Below are 23579 nucleotides of genomic sequence, written 5' to 3' on the forward strand. Positions count from 1 at the left end.
TTATCATGCGTAATAGGCTATATTTTTGTATGGAATGACTTATGGATTGGTAGTCAACACTCAGTTAAAAATCCCCTGCCTCCCCCTTTTCAAAATGATTGCAGAACCAGATATATAAAAACTAAAAAGAGTTTACAATCCCTAAAAATTACAGAAACTTTTGATAATTTTCTCTCTCTACATTTGTGCATTGTGCATTTTCGTTTTAGATGTATACTTTTTTCTTAAATAAAAACTTGAATTTTCTCTTTCCCATCATCTCGTAAGAAAAAAAGAGATAAAAGGCAAATAGATCACAACAAAATGAAAATTTTAAAGTTTATGTAAGGAAAGAATTTAAAGCAAAACAAATCTGAGTAAAGATAATTTATTCACACACCACAAATGAACACAAAACTTTTGTTATCCAGGCTTATGAAATTCCATTAGTTCAACCCTACTAGCTCGGAATTTTATAAGAAAAAGATTATGTTGCACATGTTTTAAAAAATGGATATGCAAGCTTGAAAAATGTTAAAGATGAAAATTAAATATGGATCCAAACCTTTTAAAGAGAATTACAATAACTTCCCAAGTGAACGTGCGGTGGGATATTTACCCGAGTCAAACAAGCCATTATTTTGCCTATTTAGAAAAAGCTTACCTAACGTTCATAGATGATTGTAAAGTGATTTATCATGCTTAACGAGCTATATTTTTGTAAGGAATGACTTATGGATATGGAGTCAACACGCAGTTAATAATCTCCCGCCTCTCCTTTTTCCCGACGTTAGTAGAACCTCATATATAAAAACTAAAAAGAGTTTACAATCCCTAAAAATTACAGAAACATTTTGGAATTATCTCTCTAAATTTGTGAATTATTAATTTCCATTTTATATGTATACTTTTTTATTAAATAAAAACTTGAGTTTTCTCTTTCCCTTCATCTCCTAAAAAAAAAAAAAATATAAAAGGCAAATAAATCACAACAAAAGAAAAATTTTAGAGTTTAAAAACTTGAGTTTTCACTTTCCCTTCATCTCCTAAAAAAAAAAAAAATATAAAAGGCAAATAAATCACAACAAAAGAAAAATTTTAGAGTTTATGTATAGAAAGAATTTAACGCAATAAAAATGTAAGTAAAGAAAGTTTATTCATACACCACAAATGAAAACAAAAATTTTGTTATCCAATTTTTGGAAATTCCATTAGTTCAACCCGGATAGCTTGGAATTTTATAAGAAAGAGATTTTTCTACACATTTTAAAAAATAGATATGCATACTTGAAACATGTTAAAGATGGAAATGACCTATAGATCCAAACCTTTTAAAGAGAATAACATTAAATTCCCAAGTGAACGTGCAATGGGATATTTACCCGAGTCAAACAAGCCATTATTTTGCCCATTTGCAAAAAGTTGATCTAACGATCATAGATGATTGTAAAGTGATTTATCATATGTAAAAGGCTATATTTTTTTATGGAATGACTTATGGATTTGGAGTCAACACTCAATTAAAAATCCCCCGCCTCCCCCTTTTCCTGTCAATTGCACTAGTTCAACCCTTGTAGCACAAAATTTTATAAGAAACAGATTTTTCTACACATGTTTTAAAAAATAGAAATGCATGCTTGAAACATGTTAAAGATGCAAATGACCTATGGATCCAAACCTTTTAAAGTGAATAACATTAAATTCTCAAGTGAACGTGAGGAGGGATATTTACCCGAGTCAAACAAGCAATTATTTTGCCCATTTACAAAAAGCTAACTTAACGATCATAGATGATTGTAAAGTGATTTATCATGCATAACGGGCTACATTTATGTAAGGAATGACTTATTGATTGGGAGTCAACACTCAGTGAAAAGTCCCCCGCCTCGCCCTTTTCTTGACGTTTACAGAACTAGATATATAAAAAATTAAAAGAGTTTTCAATCCCTTAAAATTACAGACACTTTTCTGAATTATCGATCTCTAAATTTTTGCATTGTGCATTTCGATTTTAGATGTATACATTTTTCTTAAATCAAAACTTGAGTTTTCACTTTCCCATCATCTATAAAACAAAAAATGAGATAAAAGGAAAATAGATGACAAAAAAACGAAAATTTTAGACTTTATGTATGGAAGGAAGAAATAACAAATGTAAGTAAAGAAAATTTATTCACACTCCCCAAAAGAACAGAAAATTTTTGTTATCCATGTTCGGGAAATTCCACTAGTTCAACCCTAATAGCTCGAAATTTTATAAGAAAGTGATTTTTCTACAAATATTTTAAAAAATGGATATGCATGCTTGAAACATGTTAAATATGCAAATGACCTATGGATCCATACCTTTTAAAGAGAATAACATTAAATTCCCAAGTGAACGTGCAGTAGCATATTTACCCGAGTCAAACAAGCCATTATTTTGACCATCTTTGAAAAGCTGACCTAACGATCATAGATGATTGTAAAGTGATTTATCATGCGTAATGGACTATATTTTTTAAAGGAATGACTTATGGATTGGGAGTAACCACTCAGTTAAAAATCCCCCGCCACCCCCTTTTCCCGACGATTGGAGAACCTCATATATAAAAACTGAAAAGAGTTTACAATCCCTAAAATTTACAGACACTTTTTGGAATTATATCTCTCTAAATTTTTGCATTGTGCATTTTCATTTTAAATGTATACTTTTTTCTTAAATCAAAACTTGAGTTTTCACTTGGCCTTCATCTCGAAAAAAAAAAAAAGAGATCAAAGGCAAACAGATTGTAGGAAAATGATAGGAAAATGAAAATTTTAGAGATTATGTTTGGAAAGAATTTAAAACAATAACTAATGTAAGCAAGGAAAATTTATTCACACACCTCAAAAGAACAAAAAATTTTTGTTATCCAAGTTTGCGAAATTCCACTATTTCAACCCTAATAGCTCGGAATTTTATAAGGAAGAGATTTTTCTACACATATTTTAAAAAATGGATATGCATGCGTGAAACATGTTAAAGATGCAAATCACCTATGGATCCAAACCCTTTAAAGAGAATAACATTAAATTCCCAAGAGAATGTGCGGTGGGATATTTACCCGAGTCAAACAAGACATTATTTAGCCCATTTAAAAAAAGTTGACATAACGATCATAGATGAATGTAAAGTGATTTATTATTCGGAACGAGCTATATTTTTGTATGCAATGACTTATGGATTGGGAGTTAACACTCAGTTAAAAATCCCTCGCCTCCCCCTTTTCCCAACGATTGCAGAACCTGATATTTAAAAACTAAAAAGAGTTCACAATCCTTAATAATTACAGACACTTTTTGGAATTATCTCTCTCTACATTTGTGCATTGTGCATTTACATTTTAGATGGATAATTTTTTCTTAAATCAAAACTTGATTCTTCTTTTTCACTCCATCTCGTAAACAAAAACAGAGATAAAAGGCAAAAAGATCACAAGAAAATGAAAATTTTAAGATTTATGTATGGAAAGAATTTAAAGCAGTAACAAATTTAAGTGAAGAAAATTTATTCACACACCACAAATGATCACAAAAGTTTTGTTATCCAGGTTTTGGAAAATCCACTAGTTCAACCGTAATCGCTCGGAATTTTATAAGAACGAAATTTTTCAACACATGTTTTAAAAAATGGATATGCATGCTTGAAACCTATTAAAGATGCAAATGACCTATGGATCCTAACCTTTTAAAGATAATACCATTAAACTCCCAAGTGAACGTGCAGTGGGATATTTACGCGAGTCAAACAAGATGTTATTTTGCCCATTTACAAAAAGTTGACCTAACAATCATAGATGATTGTAAAGTGATTTATATTCCATAACGGTCTATATTTTTTAAAGGAATGACTTATGGATTGGGAGTCAACACTCAGTGAAAAATCCCCTACCTCCCCTTTTTTCCGACTATTGTAGAACCTGATATATAAAAACTAAAAAGATTTTACAATCCCTATAAATTAAAAACACTTTTTGGAATTATCTCTCTCTAAATTTATGCATTGTGCATTTACATTTTAGATGTATACTTTTTTCTTAAATCAAATCTTGGGTTTTTATTTTCCCTACAACTCGTCAACAAAAAAAGAGATAAAAGGAAAAAAGTTCACAAGAAATGAAAATTTTAGAGTTTATGTTTGGAAAGAATTTATAGCAATAACAAATGTCAGAAAAGAAAATTTATTCACACCCCACAAATGAACACAAATTTTTTGTTATCTATGTTTGGGAAATTGAATTAGTTCAACCGTAATAGCTCAGAATTTTATAAGAAAGAGATTTTTCAACAGATGTTTTAAAAAATGGATATGCGTGCTCGATACATGTTAAAGATGCAAATGACCTATGGATCCTAACCTTTTAAAGAGAATAACATCAAATTTTCAAGTGAACGTGCGGTGGGATATTTACACGAGTCAAACAAGCCATTATTTTGCCCATTTACAAAATACTAACCTAACGATCTTAGATGAATGTAAAGTGATTTATCATGCGTAACGGGCTATATTTTTCAAGGGAATGACTTAAGGATTGGGAGTCAATACTCAGTTGAAAATCCCTGACCTCCCCATTTCCCGATTATTGCAAAACTTGATATTTAAAAACTAAAAAGAGTTTACAATCCCTAAAAATTATAGATACTATTTGGAATTATCTCTCTCTACATTTGTACATTGTGCATTTCTATTTTATAAGTATAATTTTTTCTTAAATCAAAACTGGAGTTTTTACTTTCCCTTCATCTAGTAAACAAAAAAAGAGATCAAAGGCAAATATTTCGCAACATAATGAAAATTTTAGAGTTTATGTATGGAAACAATTTAAAGAAATAACTAATGTAAGTAAAGAAAATTTATTCACACACCACAAATGAACATAAAACTTTTGTTATCCAAGTTTGGGAAATTCCACTAGTTCAACCCTAATAGCTCGGAATTTTATAAGAGAGAGATTTTTCAACACATGTGTTAAAGAAGGGATATGCATGCTTGAAAAATGTTAATGATGCAAATGACCTATGGATCCAAACATTTTAATGAGAATAACATTAAATTCCCAAGTGAACGTGTAGTGGGATATTTAACCGAGTCAAACAAGCCATATTATTGCCCATTTACAAAAAGCTGACTTAACGATCATAGATGATTGTAAAGTGATTTATCAAGTGTAACGGGCTATATTTTGGGTAGGAATGACTTATGGATTGGAAGTGAACACTCAGTTAAAAATCCCTCGCCTCCCCCTTTGCCCGACTATTGAAGAACTTGATATATAAAAAAAAAAAAGAGTTTACGATCCCTAAAAATTACAGACACTTTTTGGAATTATCACTCTCTACATTTATGCATTGTGCATTTACATTTTAGATGTACACATTTTTCTTAAATCAAAACTTGAGTTTTTATTTTCCCTTCATCTCGTAAAAAAAAAGAGATAAAAGGAAAAATGTTCACAACAAAATGAAAATTTTAGAGTTCATTTATGGAAAGAAATTAAAGCAAAAAAAATGTAAGTAAAGAAAATTTATTCACACACCACAAATGAACACAAAAGTTTTGTTATCTAAGTTTGGGAAATTGCACTAGTTCAAATGGAATAGCTCAGAATTTTATAAGAAAGAGTTTTTTCTATACATGTTTTAAAAAATGGATTTGCATGTTTGAAACATGTTAAAAATTAAAATGACCTATGGATCCAAACCTTTCAAAGAGAATAACATTAAATGCCCAGGTGAACGTGCGGTGGGATATTTACCCGAGTCAAACAAGCAATTATTTTTCCCATTTACACAAAGCGGACCTAACAATCATGGATGATTGTAAAGTGATTAATCATGCATTACGGGCTATATTTTTGTAAGGAATGATTTATGGTTTGGGAGTCAACACTCAGTTAAAAATCCCCCATCTCGCACTTTTCCCGACGTTTGCAGAATCGAATATATGAAAACTAAAAAGAGTTTAAAATCTATAAAAAATATAGAAACTTTTTGAAATTATCGCTCTCTATATTTGTGCATTGTGTATTTCCATTTTAGTCGTATAATTTTTTCTTATCTCAAAACTGGATTTTCACTTTTCTTCCATCTCGTAAACAACAAAATAGATAAAAGGCAAATAAATCACAACAAAATGAAAATTTTAGATTTTATGTGAAGAAAGAATTTAAAAAAGTAATAATTGTAAGAAAAGAATTTTTTTTCAGACACCACAAATGAACACAAAAGTATTGATATCCAAGTTTGGGAAATTCTACTTGTTCAACCCTAATAGCTCAGAATTTTATAAGAAATAGATTTTTCTACACTTGTTTTAAAAAATGGATATGCATGCTTGAAACATGTTAAAGATGCAAATGACCTATGGATCCAAACCTTTTATAAAGAATAACATTAAATTCCCAAGTGAACGTGCGGTGGGATATTTACCCGAGTGAAACAAGCCATTATTTTGCCAATTTATAAAAAGTTAACCTAACGATGAAAGATGATTGTAAAGTGATTTATCATGTGTAACGGGCTATATTTTGTAAGGAGTCACTTATTGATTGGGAGTCAGCACTCCGTTAAAAATCCCCCGCCTCCCCCTTTTCCCGATGATTGCACAACATGATATATAAATACTAAAAAGAGTTTACAATCCATGAAAATTACTGACACTTTTTAGAATTATCTCTCTCTACATTTGTGCATTGTCAATTTCCATTTTAGATGTATACTTTTTTCTCAAATCAAAACTTGAGTTTTAACTTTCCCTTCATCTCGTAAACAAAAAAAGAGATAAAAGGCAAATAGATCGCAAGAAAATGAATATGCTAGAGTTAAGTTTGTAAAGAATTTAAAGCAATAACTAATTTAAGGAAAGAAAATTTATTTACACACCTCAACTGAATACAAAACTTTTGTTATCCAACTTTTGGAAATTCCCCTTTTTCAACACTAGTAGCTCAGAATTTTATAAGAAAGAGATTTTTCTACACATGTTTTAAAAAATGGTTATGCATGCTTGAAACATGTTAAAGATGCAAATGACCTATTGATCCAAACCTTTTAAAGTGAATAACATTAAATTCCGAAGTGAACGAGCTGTGGGATATTTACCCGAGTCAAACAAGCCATTATTTGGCCCGTTTACAAAAAGCTGACCTAACAATCATAGATGATTGTAAAGTGATTTATCATCTCGAACGGGCTATATTTTTGTAAGGAATGACTTATGGATTGGGAGTCAACACTCAGTTAAAAATCCCCCGCCTCCCCCTTTTCCTGATGTTTGCAGAACCTCATATATAAAAACTAAAAAGAGTTTACAATCCCAAAAATTACCGACACTTTTTGGAATTATCGCTCTCTGCATTTGTGCATTGTGCATTTCCTTTTAAGATTAATACTTTTTTCTTAAATAAAAACTTGAGCTTGCACTTTCCCTTCATCTCGTAAAAACTAAAAAGAGTTAACAATCCATAAAAATTACATCCACATTTTGGAATTATCTCTCTCTACATTTGTGCATTGTGCATTTCCATTTTAGATGTATACTTTTTTCTTAAATCAAAACTTGAGTTTTAACTTTCCCTTCATCTCTTAAACAAAAAAAAGAGATAAAAGGCAAATAGATAACAACAAAATAAAAATTTTAGAGTTTATGTATGGAAATAATTTAAAGAAATAAAAAATTTAAGTAAAGAAATTTTATTCACACACCATAAATGAACACATAATTATTGTTATCAAATTTTGGGAAATTCCACTAGTTCAACACTAATAGCTCAAAATTTTATAAGAAAGAGATTTTTCTACACGAGTTTTAAAAAATTGATATGCATGCTTGAAACATGTTAAAGATGCAAATGACCTATGGATCCAACCCTTTTAAAGAGAATAACATTAAATTCCCAAGTGAACGTGCGGTGGGATATTTACCCGAGTCAAACAAGCCATTATTTTGACCATTTATGAAAAGCTGACCTAACGATCATAGATGATTGTAAAGTGATTTATTATGCGTAACGGGCTATATTTTTGTAAGGAATGACTTATAGATTGGGTGTCAACACTCAGTTAAAAATCCCTTGCCGCCCCCTTTTCCCGACGATTGTAGACCCTGATATATAAAAACTAAAAAGACTTTACAATCCCGAAACATTACAGACACTTTTTGGAATTCTCTCTCTACATTTTTGCATTATGCATTTCCATTTTAGATGTATACTTTTTTCTTAAATCAAAATTTGAGTTTTCACTTTCATTTCATCTCGTGAACAAAAAAAGAGATTAAAGGCAAAAATATCGCAGCAAAAAGAAAATTTTTGAGTTTATGTTTAGAAAGAATTTAAAGCAATAACTAATGTAAGTCTAGAAAATTTATTCACACACCTCAAATGAATAGAAAGGTTTTGTTATCCAAGTTTGGGAAATTCCACTATTTCAACCCTAATAGCTGGAAATTTTATAAGAAAGAGATTATTCTACACATGTTTTAAAAAATGGATATGCATGCTTGAAACATGTTAAAGATGCAAATGACATTTGGATCCAAACCTTTTAAAGATAATAACATTAAATTCCCAAGCGAAAGTGCGTGGATATTTACTCGAGTCAAACAAGCCTTTATTTTGCCCATTTAAAAAAAGCTGACCTAACGATCATAGATGATTGTAAAGTGATTTAACATGGGTAATAGGTTATATTTTGGTAAGGAATGACTTATGGATTGGGAGTCAACACTCAGTTAAAAATCCCCTCCTCCTCCTTTAGCCAACGATTGCAGAACCTGATATTTAAAAACTAAAAAGATTTTACAATCCTTAAAAACTACAAACACTTTTTGGAATTATCTCTCTAGATTTGTGCATTGTGCATTTACATTTTAGATGTATACTTTTTTCTTAAATCAAAACATGAGTTTTCATTTTCCCTTCATCTCGTAAACAAAAAAAGTGATAAAAGGCAAAAAGATCAGAACAAAATAAAAATTTTAGAGTTTATGTATGGAAAGAATTTAAAGCAATAACAAATGTAAGTAAAGAAAATTTATTCACACACCACAAATGAACACAATTTTTTTGTCCACTAGTCCAACCCTAATAGCTTGGAATTTTAGAAGAAAGAGATTTTTCAACACATGTTTTAAAAAATGGATATGCATGTTTAAAACATATTAAAGATTCTTGCAGTGGGATATTTACCAGAGTCAAACAAGCCAATATTTTGCCAATTTACAAAAAGCTGACCTAACGATCACAGATGATTGTAAAGTGATTTAACATGTGTAATGGGCTATATTTTTTAAAGGAATGACTTTTGGATTGGGAGTACACACTCAGTTAAAAATCCCCCGCCTCCCCCTTCCTGACGATTGCAAAAACTGATATTTAAAAACTAAAAAAAGTTTACAATCCCTAAAAATTAAAGGCACTTTTTGGAATTATCTCTCTCTACATTTGTGTATTGTGCATTTCCATTTTATATGTATACTTTTTTCTTAAATCAAAACTTGAGTTTTCACTTTCCCTTCATCTCGTAAACAAAAAATGAGATAAATGGCAAATAGATCGCAACAAAATGAAAACTTTAGAGTTTATGTATGGAAAGAATTTAAAGCAATAACTAATGTCAGTAAAGAAAATTTATTCACACACCACAAATGAACACAAAAAGTTTTTTTATCCAAGTTTGGGAAATTGCACTAGTTCAACCCTAATAGCTCGGAATTTTATGAGGAAGAGATTTTTCTACACATGTTTTAAAAATTGATATGCATGCTTGAAGCATGTTAATGATGCAAATTACCTATGGATCTAAACCTTTTAAAGAGAATAACATTAAACTCCCTAGTGAACGTGCAGTGGGATATTTACTCAAGTCAAACAAGCCATTATTTTTCCCATTTACAAAAAGCTGACCTAATGATCATAGATGATTGTAAAGTTATTTATATTGCGTAACGGGCTATAATTTTTTAAGGAATGACTGATGGATTCGGAGTCAACACTCAGCCGCCTCCCCCTTTTCCTGACTATTGCAGAACCTGATATATAAAAACTAAGAAGAGTTTACAATCCCTAAAAATTAGAGACGCTTTTTGGAATTATCTCTCCTACATTTATGCATTGTGCATTTAATTTTTAGATGGATACTTTTTTCTTAAATCAAAACATGATTTTTTATTTTCCTTTCATCACGTAAACAAAAAAAGAGAAATGGAAAAAAGTTCACAAAAAATTAAAATTTTAGAGTTTATGTATGGAAATAATTTGAAGCAATAACAAATGTAAGTAAATAAAATTTATTCACACACCACAAAAGAACACAAAAGTTTTGTTATCTAGGTTTTGGAATTTTATAAGAAAGAGATTTTTCTACACATGTTTTAAAAAATGGGTATGCATGCTTGAATCATGCTAAAGATGCAAATGACCTATGGATCCAAACCTTTTAAAGAGAATAACATTAAATTCCCAAGTGAACTTGCGGTGGGATATTTACCCGAGTCAAACAAGGCATGATTTTGCCCATTTACAAAAAAGTTGACCTAACGATCATAGGTGGTTGTAAAGTGATTTATCATGCGTAAAGGGATATCTTTTTGTAAGGAATGACTTATGGATTTGGAGACAACACTCAGTTAAAAATCCCTAACCTCCCCCTTTTCTCGACGAATGCAGAACCTGATATTTAAAAACTAAAAAAAGTTTACAATCCCTAAAAAGTATAGAATCTTTTTGGAATTATCTCTCTCTACATTTGTGCATTGTGCATTTCAGTTTTATATGTATAATTTTTTGTTAAATCAAAACTTGAGTTTTCACTTTCCCTTCATCTCTTAAACAAAAAAAGAGATAAAAGGCAAATGGCTCACAACAAAATGAAAATTTTAGAGTTTATGTATGGAAAGAATTCAAAGAAATAACTAATGTAAGAAAAGAAAATTTATTCACACACCACAAATGAACAAAAACTATTTTTATCCAAGTTTGGTAAATTCCACTAGTTCAACCCTAATAGCTCGGAATTTTATAAGAAATAGATTTTTCTACACATGTTTTTAAAAATGGATATGCATGCTTGAAACATGTTAATGATGCAAATGACCAACGGATCCAAACCTTTTAAAGTGAATAACATTAAACTCCCAAGTGAATGTGCAGTGGGATAGTTACCCGAGTCTAACAAGCCATTATTTTGCCCATTTACGAAAAGATAACCTAACGATCATGGATGATTGTAAAGTGATTTATATTGCGAAACGGGCTATATTTTTGTAAGGATTGACTTATGGATTGGGAGTCAACACTCAGTTAAAAATCCCCCGCCTCCTGCTTTGCTCGACTATTGCAGAACATGATTTACAAAAAATAAAAAAAGTTTACAATCCCTAAAAATAACTGACACTTTTGGGAATTATCTCTCTCTACATTTATGCATTGTGCATTTACATTTTAGATGTATACTTTTTTCTTAAATAAAAACTTCAGTTTTAATATTCTTTCATCGCGTAAACAATAGAAGAGATAAAAGGAAAAAAGTTCACAACAAAATGAAAATTTTAGAGTTTATGTATGGAAAGACTTGAAAGCAATAAAAAATGTAAGTAAAGAAAATTTATTCACACACCACAAGTGAACACAAAATTTTTGTTATCTAAGTTTGGGAAATTGCACTAGTTCAACCCTAATAGATCAGAATTTTATAAGAAAGAGTTTTTTTCTACACATGTTTTAAAAAATAGATATGCATGCTTGAAACATGTTAAAGATGCAAATGACCTATGGATCCAAACGTTTTAAAGAGAATAACATTAAATTCCCAAGTGAACATGCAGTGGGATATTTACCCGAGTCAAACAAACAATTATTTTGCCCATTTACAAAAAGCTGACCTAACGATCATAGATGATTGTAATGTGATTTATATTGCGTATCGGGCTATATTTTTGAAAGCAATGACTTATGGATTGGGAGTCAACACTCAGTTAAAAATCCCCCACCTCCCACTTTACCCGATGTTTGCAGAACCTGATATATAAAAACTAAAAAGAGTTAACAATCCCAAAAAATTATAGACACTTTTTGGAATTATCGCTCTCTACATTTGTGCATTGTGCATTTCCTTTTTAGTCGTATACTTTTTTATTATATATAAACTGGAGTTCTCACTTTCGCTTCATTTCGTAAACAAAAAAAGAGATAAAAGGCAAATAAATTACAAAAAAAATGAAATTTTTTTATTTTAAGTAAAGAAATATATTAAAGCAATAAAAATTGTAAGAAAATAATATTTATTCAGACACCACAAATGAACACAAAAGTTTTGTTATCCAAGTTTGAGAAATTCTACTAGTTCAACCCAAATAGCTCGAAATTTTATAAAAAAGAGATTTTTCTACACATGATTTCAAAAATGGATATGCATGCTTGAAGCATGTTAAAGATGCAAATGACCTATTGATTCAAACCTTTTAAAGAGAATAACATTAAATTCCCAAGTGAACGTGCAGTGGGATATTTACCCGAGCCAAACAAGCCATTATTTTTCCCATTTACAAAAATTTATCCTAACGATCAAAGATGATTGTAAAGTGATTTATCACGTGTAACAGGCTATATTTTTTTGTGAAATGACTTATGGATTGGGAGTCAACACTCCATTAAAAATCCCCCGCCTCCCCCTTTTCCCGACGATTGCAAAACCTGAATATATAAACTAAAAAGTGTTTATAATCCCTAAAAATGACAGACACTTTTTGGAATTATCTTTCTCTAGATTTGTGCATTGTGCATTTCCATTTTAGATGTATACTTTTTTTTTTAAATCAAAACTTGAGTTTTCACTTTCCCTTCATCTCATAAACAAAAAAAGAGATAAACGGCAAATAGATCACAACAAAATGAAAATTTTAGAGTTTAAGTATGGAAGGAATTTAAAGCAATAAAAAATGTAAGTAAATAAAATATATTCACCCACCACAAATGTACAAAAAATTTTTTTTATCCAAGTTTGGGAAATTCCATTAGTTCAACCCTAATAACTCGAAATTTTATAAGAATGAGATTTTTCTACACATGTTTTAAAAAATGGATCTTTATGCTTGGAACATGTTAAAGATGCAAATGACCTTTGGATCTAATCCTTTTAAAGAGAATAACATTAAATTCCCAAGTGAACGTCCGGTGGGATATCCACCCGAGTCAAATAAGCCATTATTTTGCCCACTTACAAAAAGCTGACCTAACGATAATAGATGATTGTAAAGTGATTCATCATGCGTAACGGGCCATATTTTTGTAAGGAATGACTAAAGGATTGGGAGTCAACACTCTATTAAAAATCCCATGCCACCCCCTTTTCTCTACAATTATAGAACCTGATATTTAAAAAATAAAAAGAGTTTACAATCACTAAAAGTACAGACACTTTATCGAATTATCTCTCTCTACAATTGTGCCTTGTGCATTTCCATTTTATACGTATACTTTTTTCTTAAATCAAAACTTGAGTTTTCACTTTCCCTTCATCTCGTAAACAAAAAAAAGAGATAAAAGGCAAATAGATCGCAATATAATGAAAATTTTAGAGTTTATGTAAGGAAAGAATTTAAAGAAAAAACTAATGTAAGTAAAGAAAATTTATTCACACCCCACCAATGAACACAAAACTTTTGTTATCCAAGTTTGGGAAATTGCACTAGTTGAACCCTAATAGCTCAGAATTTTATAAGGAAGAGTTTTTTCTACACATGTTTTTAAAAAATGGATATGCATGCTTGAAACGTGTTAAAGATGCAAATGACCTATGGATCCAAACCTTTTAAAGAGAATAACAATAAATTCCTCAGTGGGATATTTAGCTGAGTCAAACAAGCAATTATTTTGCCCATTTACAAAAAGCTGACCTAACGATCATTGATTACTATAAAGTGATTTATCATGTGTAGCGGGCTATATTTTTGTAAGGAATGACTTATGGATTAGGAGTCAACACTCAGTTAAAAATCCCCCGTCTCCCACTTTCCCCTACGTTTGCTGAACCTGATATATAAAAATTAAGAAGAGTTTACAATCCATATAAATTATAGTCACTTTTATGAATTATCGCTCTCTACATTTGTGTATAGTGCTTTTCCATTTTAGATGTATATTTTTTTCTTATATGAAAACTTGAGTTTTCACTTTCCCTTCATATCGTAAACAAAAAAAGTTATAATAGGCAAATAAATCACTACAAAATGAAAATTTTAAACTTTATGTAAAGAAAGAATCTAAAGCAATAACAAATGTAAGAAAAGAAATTTTATTCAGACAGCACAAATGAGCACAAAAGTTTTGTTATCCACGTTTGGGAAATTCTACTAGTTCAACCCTTATAGCTTGAATTTTATAAGAAGATTTTTCTACACATGTTTTAAAAAATGGATATGCATGCTTGAAACATGTTAAAGATGCAAATGACCTACGGATCCAAACCTTTTAATGAAAATAACATTAAATTCTCAAGTGAACGTGCGGTGGGATATTTACATGAGTCAAACAAGCCATTATTTTGCCCATTTACAAAAAGTTATCCTAACAATCATAGATTATTGTAAAGTGATTTATCATGCGTAATTAGCAATATTTTTGTAAGGAATGGCTTATGAATTGGGTGTCAACACAATAAAGAATCCCCCGCCTCCCCCTTTTCCCGACTATTGCAGAACCCGATATATAAAAACTAAAAAGTGTTTACAATCCCTAAAAATTACGGACACTTTTTGGAATTATCTCTCTCTAAATTTTTGCATTGTGCATTTCCATTTTAGATGTTTACTTATTTCTTAAATCAACACTAGTGTTTTGACTATCCTTCATCAAGTAAACAAAAAAAAAAGATAAAAGGCAAATCGATCATAACAAAATGAAACTTTTAGAGTTTATGTATGGAAAGAATTTAAAGCAATAAAAAAAGTAAAGAAAATATATTCACACACCACAAATGAACACAAAATTTTTGTTATCCAAGTTTGGGAAATTTCACTAGTTCAACCCTAATAGCTCGGAATTTTATAAGAAAGAGATTTTTCTACACTTGTTTTAAAAAATGGAAATGCATGCTTGAAACAATTTAAAGATGTAAATTACCTATGTATCCAAACCTTTTAAAGACAATAACATTAAATTCCCAAGTGAACGTTTGTTGGGATATTTACTAGAGTCAAACAAGCCATTATTTTGCCCATTTACAATAAGCTGACCTAAGGATCATAGGTGATTGCAAATGATTAATTATGCATAACGAGCTATATTTTTGTAGGGAATGACTTATGGATTGGGAGTCAATACTCAGTTCAAAATCCCCCACCTCCCCCTTTTCCCGACAAATGCAGAACCTGATATATAAAAACTAAAAAGAGTTTGCAATCCCTAAAAATTACAAACAATTTTTGTAATTATCTCTCTATAAATTTTTACATTGTTCATTTCCATTTTAGATGTATACTTTTTTAATAAATCAAAACTTGTGTTTTCACTTTCCCATCATCTCTTAAAATAAAAAAAGAGATAAAAGGCAAATAGATCACAACAAAATGAAAATTTTAGAGTTTATGTATGGAAAGAATTTAAAGAAATAACAAATGTTAGTAAAGAAAATTTATTCACACACCACAAATGAACACAAAAGTTTTGTTATCCAAGTTTTGAAAATTCTTGTAGTTCAACCCTAATAGCTCGGAATTTTATAAGAAATATACTTTTCTACACATGTTTTAAAAAATGGATATGCATGCTTGAAACAAGTTAAAAATGAAAAGGAACAATTGATCCAAACCTTTTAAAGAGAATAACATTAAATTCCTAAGTGAAAGTGCGGTGGGATATTTACCCCAGTCAAACCAGCCAGTATTTTGCCCATTTACAAAATACTGACCTTATGATCATAGATGATTGTAAAGTGATTTATCTTGCATAACGGGCTACATTTTTTAACGGAATGATTTATGGATTGGGTGTCAACACTCAGTTAAAAATCCCCCGCCTCCCCCTTTTCCCGACAATTGCAAAACCTGATATATAAAAACTAAAAAGAGTTTACACACCCTAAAAATTATAGACACTTTTTTATAATTTTCTCTCTCTGCATTTGTGCATTCTCCATTACCGTTTAAGATGCATACTCTTTTCTTAAATCAAAACTTGAGTTTTCACTTTCCCTTCATCTCGTAAACAAAAAAAAGAGATAAAAGATAAATAGATCACAACAAAATGAAAATTTTAGAGTTGATGTAAGGAAAGAATTTAAAGCAATAACAAATGTAAGTAAATAAAATTTATTCACACACCACAAATAAACACAAAAGTTTTGTTATCCAGCTTTGGGAAATTCCACTAGTTCAACCTTAATAGCTCAGAATTTCATAAGAATTTTGTTTTTCTAAGCAATTTTGAAAAAATGGATATGCATGCTTGAAACATGTTAAAGATGCAAATGACCTATGGATACAAACATTTTAAAGAGAATAACATTCAATTCCCAAGTAAACGTGTGATGGGATATTTACCCGAGTCTAACAAGCCATCATTTCGTATATTTACAAAAAGCTTACCTAACCCTCAGAGATGATTGTAAAGTGATTTATCATGCGTAACGGGTTATATTTTTGTAAGGAAAGAATTATGGATATGGAGTCAACACGTAGTTAAAAATCCCCCGCCTTTCCCTTTTCCTGACTATTACAGAACCTAATATATAAAAACTAAAAAGAGTTTGCAATCCCTAAAAATTACATACACTTTACAAAATTATCTCTCTCTAAATTTGCGCATTGTGCATTTCCATTTTAGATGTATAGTTTTTTCTTAAATGAAAACTTGAGTTTTCACTTTCCCTTCATGTATTAAATAAAAAAAGAGATAAAAGGCAAATAGATCGCAACAAAATGAAAATTTTAGAGTTTATGTTTGGAAAGAATTTAGAGCAATAAAAAATGTAAGTAAATAAAGTTTATTCACACACCACAAATGAACACAAAAGTTTTGTTATTCAAGTTTGGGAAATTCGACTAGTTCAGCCCTAATAGCTCGAAATTTTATATAAGAAAGAGATTTTTCTACACATCTTTTAAAACATAGATATGCATGCTTGAAAAATGTTAAAGAGGCACATGACCTATGGATCCAAACCTTTTAAAGAGAGTAACATTAAATTCCCAAGTGAACGTGCGGTGGGATATTTAACTGAGTCAAACAAGCATTATTTTTCCCATTCACAAAAAGTTGACATAACGATCATAGATGATTGTAAAGTGATTTATCAAGCATAACGGGCCATATTTTTGTAACGAATGACTTATGGATTGGGAGTCAACACTCAGTTAAAAATCCCTGACCTCCCCCTTTTCCCGACGATTGCAGAACCTTATATTTAAAAACTAAAAAGAGTTTAAAATTTCCTAAAAATTGTAGACACTTTTTGGAATTATCGCTCTCTACATTTGTGCATTGTGAATTTCCATTTTAGATGCACAGTTTTTTCTTAAAAAAAAACTTGAGTTTTTACTTTCCCTTCATCTCGTAAAGAAAAAACGAGATAAAAGGCAAATAGATCACAACAAAATGAAAATTTTAGAGTTTAAGTACGGAAAGAATTTATTGAAATAACAAATTTCAATAAATAAAATTTATTCACACACCACAAATGAACACAAAATTTTTGTTATCTATGTTTGGGAAATTGCACTAGTGCAACCCTAATAGCTCGGAATTTTATAAGAAAGAGATTTTTCTACACATGTTTTAAAAAATGGATATGCATGCTTGAAACAAGTTCAAGATGCAAATGACTTATGGATCAAAACCTTTTAAAGAGAATAACATTAAATTCCCAAGTGAACGTGCAGTGAGATATTTACCCAAGTCAAACAAGCCATTATTTTGCCCATTTACAAAAAGTTAACCTAACGATCATAGATGATTGTAAAGCTATTTATCATGCGTAACGGGCTATAGTTTTGTAAGGAATGACTTATGGATTGGGACTCAACACTCATTTAAAAATCCCCGCTTCCCCCTTTTCTCGACCATTGTAGAACCTAATATATAAAAGCTAAAAAGAGTTTACAATCCCTAAAAGTTACAGACACTTTTTGGAATTATCTCTCACTACATTTCTGCATTGTGCATTTCCATTTTAGGTGTATACTTTTTTTGTAAATCAAAACTTGAGTTTTCACTTTCCCTTCATCTCGTAGACAAAAAAGAGATAAAAGGCAAATTGATCGCAACAAAATGAAAATTTTAGTGTTTATGTATGGAATAAATTTAAAGCAATAAAAAATGTAAGCAAAGAAAATTTATTCACACACCTCAAATGAACACAAAATCTTTGTTATGCAATTTTGGGAAATTCCACTAGTTCATCCCTAATAGCTCAAAATTATATAAGAAAAAGATTTTTCTACTCATGTTTTAAAAAATGGATATGCATGATTGAAACATGTTAAAGATGCAAATGACCTATGGATCCAAACCTTTTCAAGAGAATAACATCAAATTCCCAAGTGAACGTGCGGTTTCCTGAGTCAAACAAGCCATTATATTGCCCATTTAAAAAATGTTGACCTAACGATCATAGTTGATTGTAAACTGGTTTATCATGCGTAACGGGCTATATTTTTTGTCAGGAATAACTTACGGATTGCGAGTCAACACTCAGTTAAAAATCCCCTGCCTCCCCCTTTTCCCGACTATTGTAGATCCTAATATATAAAAACTAAAAAGAGTTTAGAATCCCTAAAAATTACAGACACTTTTTGGAATTATCTCTCTCTACATTTGTGCATTGTGCTCTTCCATTTTAGATGTATATTTTTTTCTTCGATCAACACTTGAGTTTTCACTTTCCATTTATCTTGAAAACAAAAAAAGAGATAAAAGGCAAATAGATCGCAACAAAATGAAAATTTTAGAGTTTATGTATGGAAAGAATTTAGAGCAATAAAAAATGTAAGCAAATAAAGTTTATTCACACACCACAAATGAACACAAAAGTTTTGTTATTCAAGTTTGGGAAATTCAACTAGTTCAGCCCTAATAGCTCAGAATTTTATATAGGAAAAGAGATTTTTCTACACATCTTTTAAAACATAGATATGCATGCTTGAAACATGTTAAAGAGGCACATGACCTATGGATCCAAACCTTTTAAAGGGAGTAACATTAAATTCCCAAGTGAACGTGTGGTGGGATATTTACCCGAGTCAAACAAGCCATTATTTTCCCCTTTTACAAAAAGTTGACCTAACGAACATAGATGATTGTAATGTTATTTATCTTGCGTAACGGGCTATATTTTTGTATGGCATGACTTAAGGATTGGGAGTCAACACTCAGTTAAAAATACCCTGCCTCCCCCTTTTTCTCGACGATTGTAGAACCTGATAGATAAAAACTAAAAAGCGTTTGCAATCCCTAAAAATTACAGACACTTTTTAGAATTATCCCTCTCTACATTTGTGCATTGTGCATTTCCATTTTAGATGAATACTTTTTTCTTAAATCAAAAACTTGATTTTTCACTTTCCTTTCATCTCGTAAACAAAAAAAGCGATAAAAGGCAAATAGAACGCAACAAAATGAAAATTTTTGAGTTTATGTATGGAAATAATTTAAAGCAATAACAAATGTAAGTGACGAAAATATATTCACACACCACAAATGAACATAAAATTTTTGTTATCATAGTTAGGGAAATTCCACTAGTTCAACGTTAGTAGCTAGGAATTTTATAAGAAAGAGATTTCACTACACAAGTTTTAAAAAATGGATATGCATGCTTGAAATATGTTAAAGATGCAAATGACCTATGGATCCAAACCTTTTAAAGAGAATAACATTAAATTCCCAAGTAAACGTGCGGTGGGATATTTACCTGAGTCAAACAAATCATTATGTTGCCCATTTACAAAAAGTTGCCCGAAAAATTATAGACGATTGTAAAGTTATTTAACATGCGTAACGCGCTATATTTTTGGAAGGAATGACTTACGGATTAGGAGTCAATACTCAGTATAAAATCCCCGCCTCACCCTTTCCCCGACGATTGCAGAACTTGATATTTAAAAACTAAAAAGAGTTTACAATCCCTAAAAATTACAGACACTTTTTGGAAATTTCTTTTTCAACATTTGTGCATGGTGGATTTCCATTTTATATATATAGTTTTTTCTTAAATCAAAAGTTGAGTTTTCACTTTCCCTTCATCTCGTAAACAAAAAAAGAGATAAAAGATAAATTGATCACAACAAATTGAAACTTTTAGAGTTTATGTATGGAAAGAATTTAAAGCAATAACTAATGTAAGTAAAGAAAATTTATTCACACACCACAAATGAGCACAAAACTTTTGTTATCCAAGTTTAGGAAATTCCACTCGTTCAACCTCAACAGCTCGGAATTTTATAAGAAAGAGATTTTTCTACACATATTTTAAAAAAAGGATATGCTTGCCTGAAAAATGTTAATGTTGCAAATGACCTATGGATCTAAACCTTTTAAAGAGAATAACATTAAATTCCCAAGTGAACGTGCAATGGGATATTTACCCGAGTCAAACAAGCCATTATTTTTCGCTTTTACTAAAAGTTGACCTAACGATCATAGATGATTGTAAAGTGATTTATCATGCGTTACAAGCTCTATTTTTCTGAGGAATGACTTATGGATTGGGAGTCAACACTGAGTTAAAAATCCCCCGCCTCCCCCTTTTCCCGACGATTGCAGAACATGATATATAAATTCTGAAAAGAGTTTACAATCCCTAAAAATTATAGCTACTTTTTGGAATTATCCCTCTCTACATTTGTGCATTGTGCATTTCCATTATACATGTATAAGTTTTTCTTAAATTAAAACTTGATTTTCCACTTTCCCTTTAACTCGTAAACTAAAAAAGGGTTAAAAGGCAAATAGATCGCAACAAAATGAAAATTTTAGAGTTTATGTAAGGAAAGAATTTAAAGCAATAACAAATGTAAGTGAAGAAACTTTATTCACACACCACAAATGAACACAATTGTTTTGTTATCCAAGTTTGGGAAAATCCAGTAGTTCAACACTAATAGCTGGGAATATTACAAGAAAGAGATTTTTCTACACATGCTTTTAAAAAATGGATATACATGTTTGAAACATGTTAAAGATGCAAATGACCAATGGATCCAAACCTTTTAAAGAGAATAACATTAAATTCCCAAGTGAACGTGCGGTGGGATATTTACCCAAGTCAAACAAACCATTATTTTGCCTATTTAGAAAAATTTGACCTAACGATCATAGATGATAATAAACTGATTTATCATCCGTAACAGGCTATATTTTTGCATGGAATGACTTATGGATTGGGAGTCAACACTCATTTAAAAATCCTCCACCTTCCCCTTTACCTGATGAATGTAGAACCTGATTTAAAAAAAACTAAAAAGAGTTGACATTCCCTAAAAGTTAAAGACACTTTGGAAATATCACTCTGTACATTTGTGCATTGGGCATTTCCATTTCAGATGCATACTTTTTTCTTAAATCAAAACTTGAGTTTCACTTTCCCTTCATCTCGTAAACAAAAATGAGATAAAGGCAAATAGATCACAACAAAATGAAAATTTAAGAGTTTATGTATGGAAAGAATTTAAAGCAATAACAATTGTAAGTAATGAAAATTTATTCACACACCACAAATGAAAAGAAAAATTTTGTTATCCAAGTTTGGGAAATTCCACTAATTCTACCCTAATAGCTCGGAATTTTAGAAGAAAGAGATTTTTCTACACATGTTTTAAAAAATGGATATGCATGCTTGAAACATGTTAAAGATACAAATGACCTATGGATCCAGACCTTTTCAAGAGAATAACATTAAATTCCCTAGTGAACGTGTGGTGGGATATTTACCCGAGTCAAACAAGCCATTATTTTGCCCATTTAGAAAAAGTTGACCTAACAATCATAGATGAATGCAAAGTGATTTATCATGCATAACAGGCAATATTTTTGAAAGGAATGACTTACGGATTGGGAGCCAACACTCAGTTAAAAACACCCCGCCTCCCCCTTTTCCTGACGATCGCAAAACATGATGTATAAAAACTAAAAAAGAGTTTAGAATCCCTTAAAATTACAAACACTTTTTGGAATTATCTCTCTCTACATTTGTACATTGTGCACTTCCATTTTAGATGTATACTTTTTTCTTAAATCAAAACTTGACTTTTCACTTTCCATTCATCTCGTAAACAAGAAAAGAGATAAAAGGCAAATAGATCGCAACAAATTGAAAATTTTCGAGTTTATGTATGGAAAGAATTTAAAGCAATAACAAATGTAAGTAAATAAAATTTATTCACACACCACAAATTAACACAAAAGTTTTGTTATCTAAGTTTGGGAAATTCCACTAGTACAACCCTAATAGCTCGGAATTTTACAAGAAAGAGATGTTTCTACACATGTTTTAAAAAATGGATATGCATGCTTGAAACATGTTAAAAATTCAAATGACCTATGGATCCAAATCTTTTAAAGAGAGTAACATTAAATTCCCAAGTGAACGTGCAGGGGGATATTTACCCGAGTCAAACAAGCCATTATTTTGCCCATTTACAAAAAAATGACTTAACAATCAGAGATGATTGTAAAGTGATTTATCATACGTAACGGGCTATAATTTTGTAAGGAATGACTTATGGATTGGGAGTCAACACTCAGTTCAAAATCACCCGCCTCCCCCTTTTCCCGACGATTGCAGAACATGATATAAAAAAACTAAAAATAGTTTACAATCCCTAAAAATTATAGAAACTTTTTGGAATTATCTCTCTCTACAAATGTGCATTGTGCTCTTTCATTTTAGATGTATACTTTTTTCTAAATTGAAAACTTGAGTTTTCACTTTCCCTTCATCTGGTAAACAAAATAAGAGATAAAAGGCAAATAGATCACAACAAAATGAAAATATTAGAGTTAATGTATGAAATGAATTTAAAGCCATAAAAATGTAAGTGAAGAAAATTTACTCACACACAAAAAATGAACACGAAAGTTTTGTTATCCAAGTTTGGGAAATTCCACTAGTTTAACCCTTATAGCTTCGAATTTTGTAAGAAAGACATTTTTCTACACAGATTTTAAAAAACGGATATGCATGCTTGAAACATGTTAAAAATTCAAATGACCTATGCATCCATAACTTTTAAGGAGAGTAACAATAAATTCTGAAGTGAACATGTGGTGGGATATTTACCAGAGTCAAACAAGCAATTATTTTTCCCATTTACAAAAAGCTGACCTAACGATCATAGATGATTGTAAAGTGATTTATCATGCATAACGGGCTATATTTTTGTAAGGTAATTTATGGATTGGGAGTCAATAGTCAATTAAAATACCCTGTCGCCCCCTTTTCCCAACGATTGCAGAAGCTGATATATAAAAACTACAAAAAGTTTACAATCCCTAAAAAATACAAACTCTTTTTGCAAATATCTCTCTCGACATTTGTGCATTGTGCATTTCCATTTTAGATGTATACTTTTTCTTAAATATAAACTT

This window comes from Aristolochia californica, unplaced genomic scaffold (assembly GCF_029961685.1).
Source record: "Aristolochia californica isolate CCGP_79_NKW_82.1479 unplaced genomic scaffold, dmAriCali1.0.hap1 SCAF_10, whole genome shotgun sequence".
Classification (NCBI taxonomy): domain Eukaryota; kingdom Viridiplantae; phylum Streptophyta; class Magnoliopsida; order Piperales; family Aristolochiaceae; genus Aristolochia; species Aristolochia californica.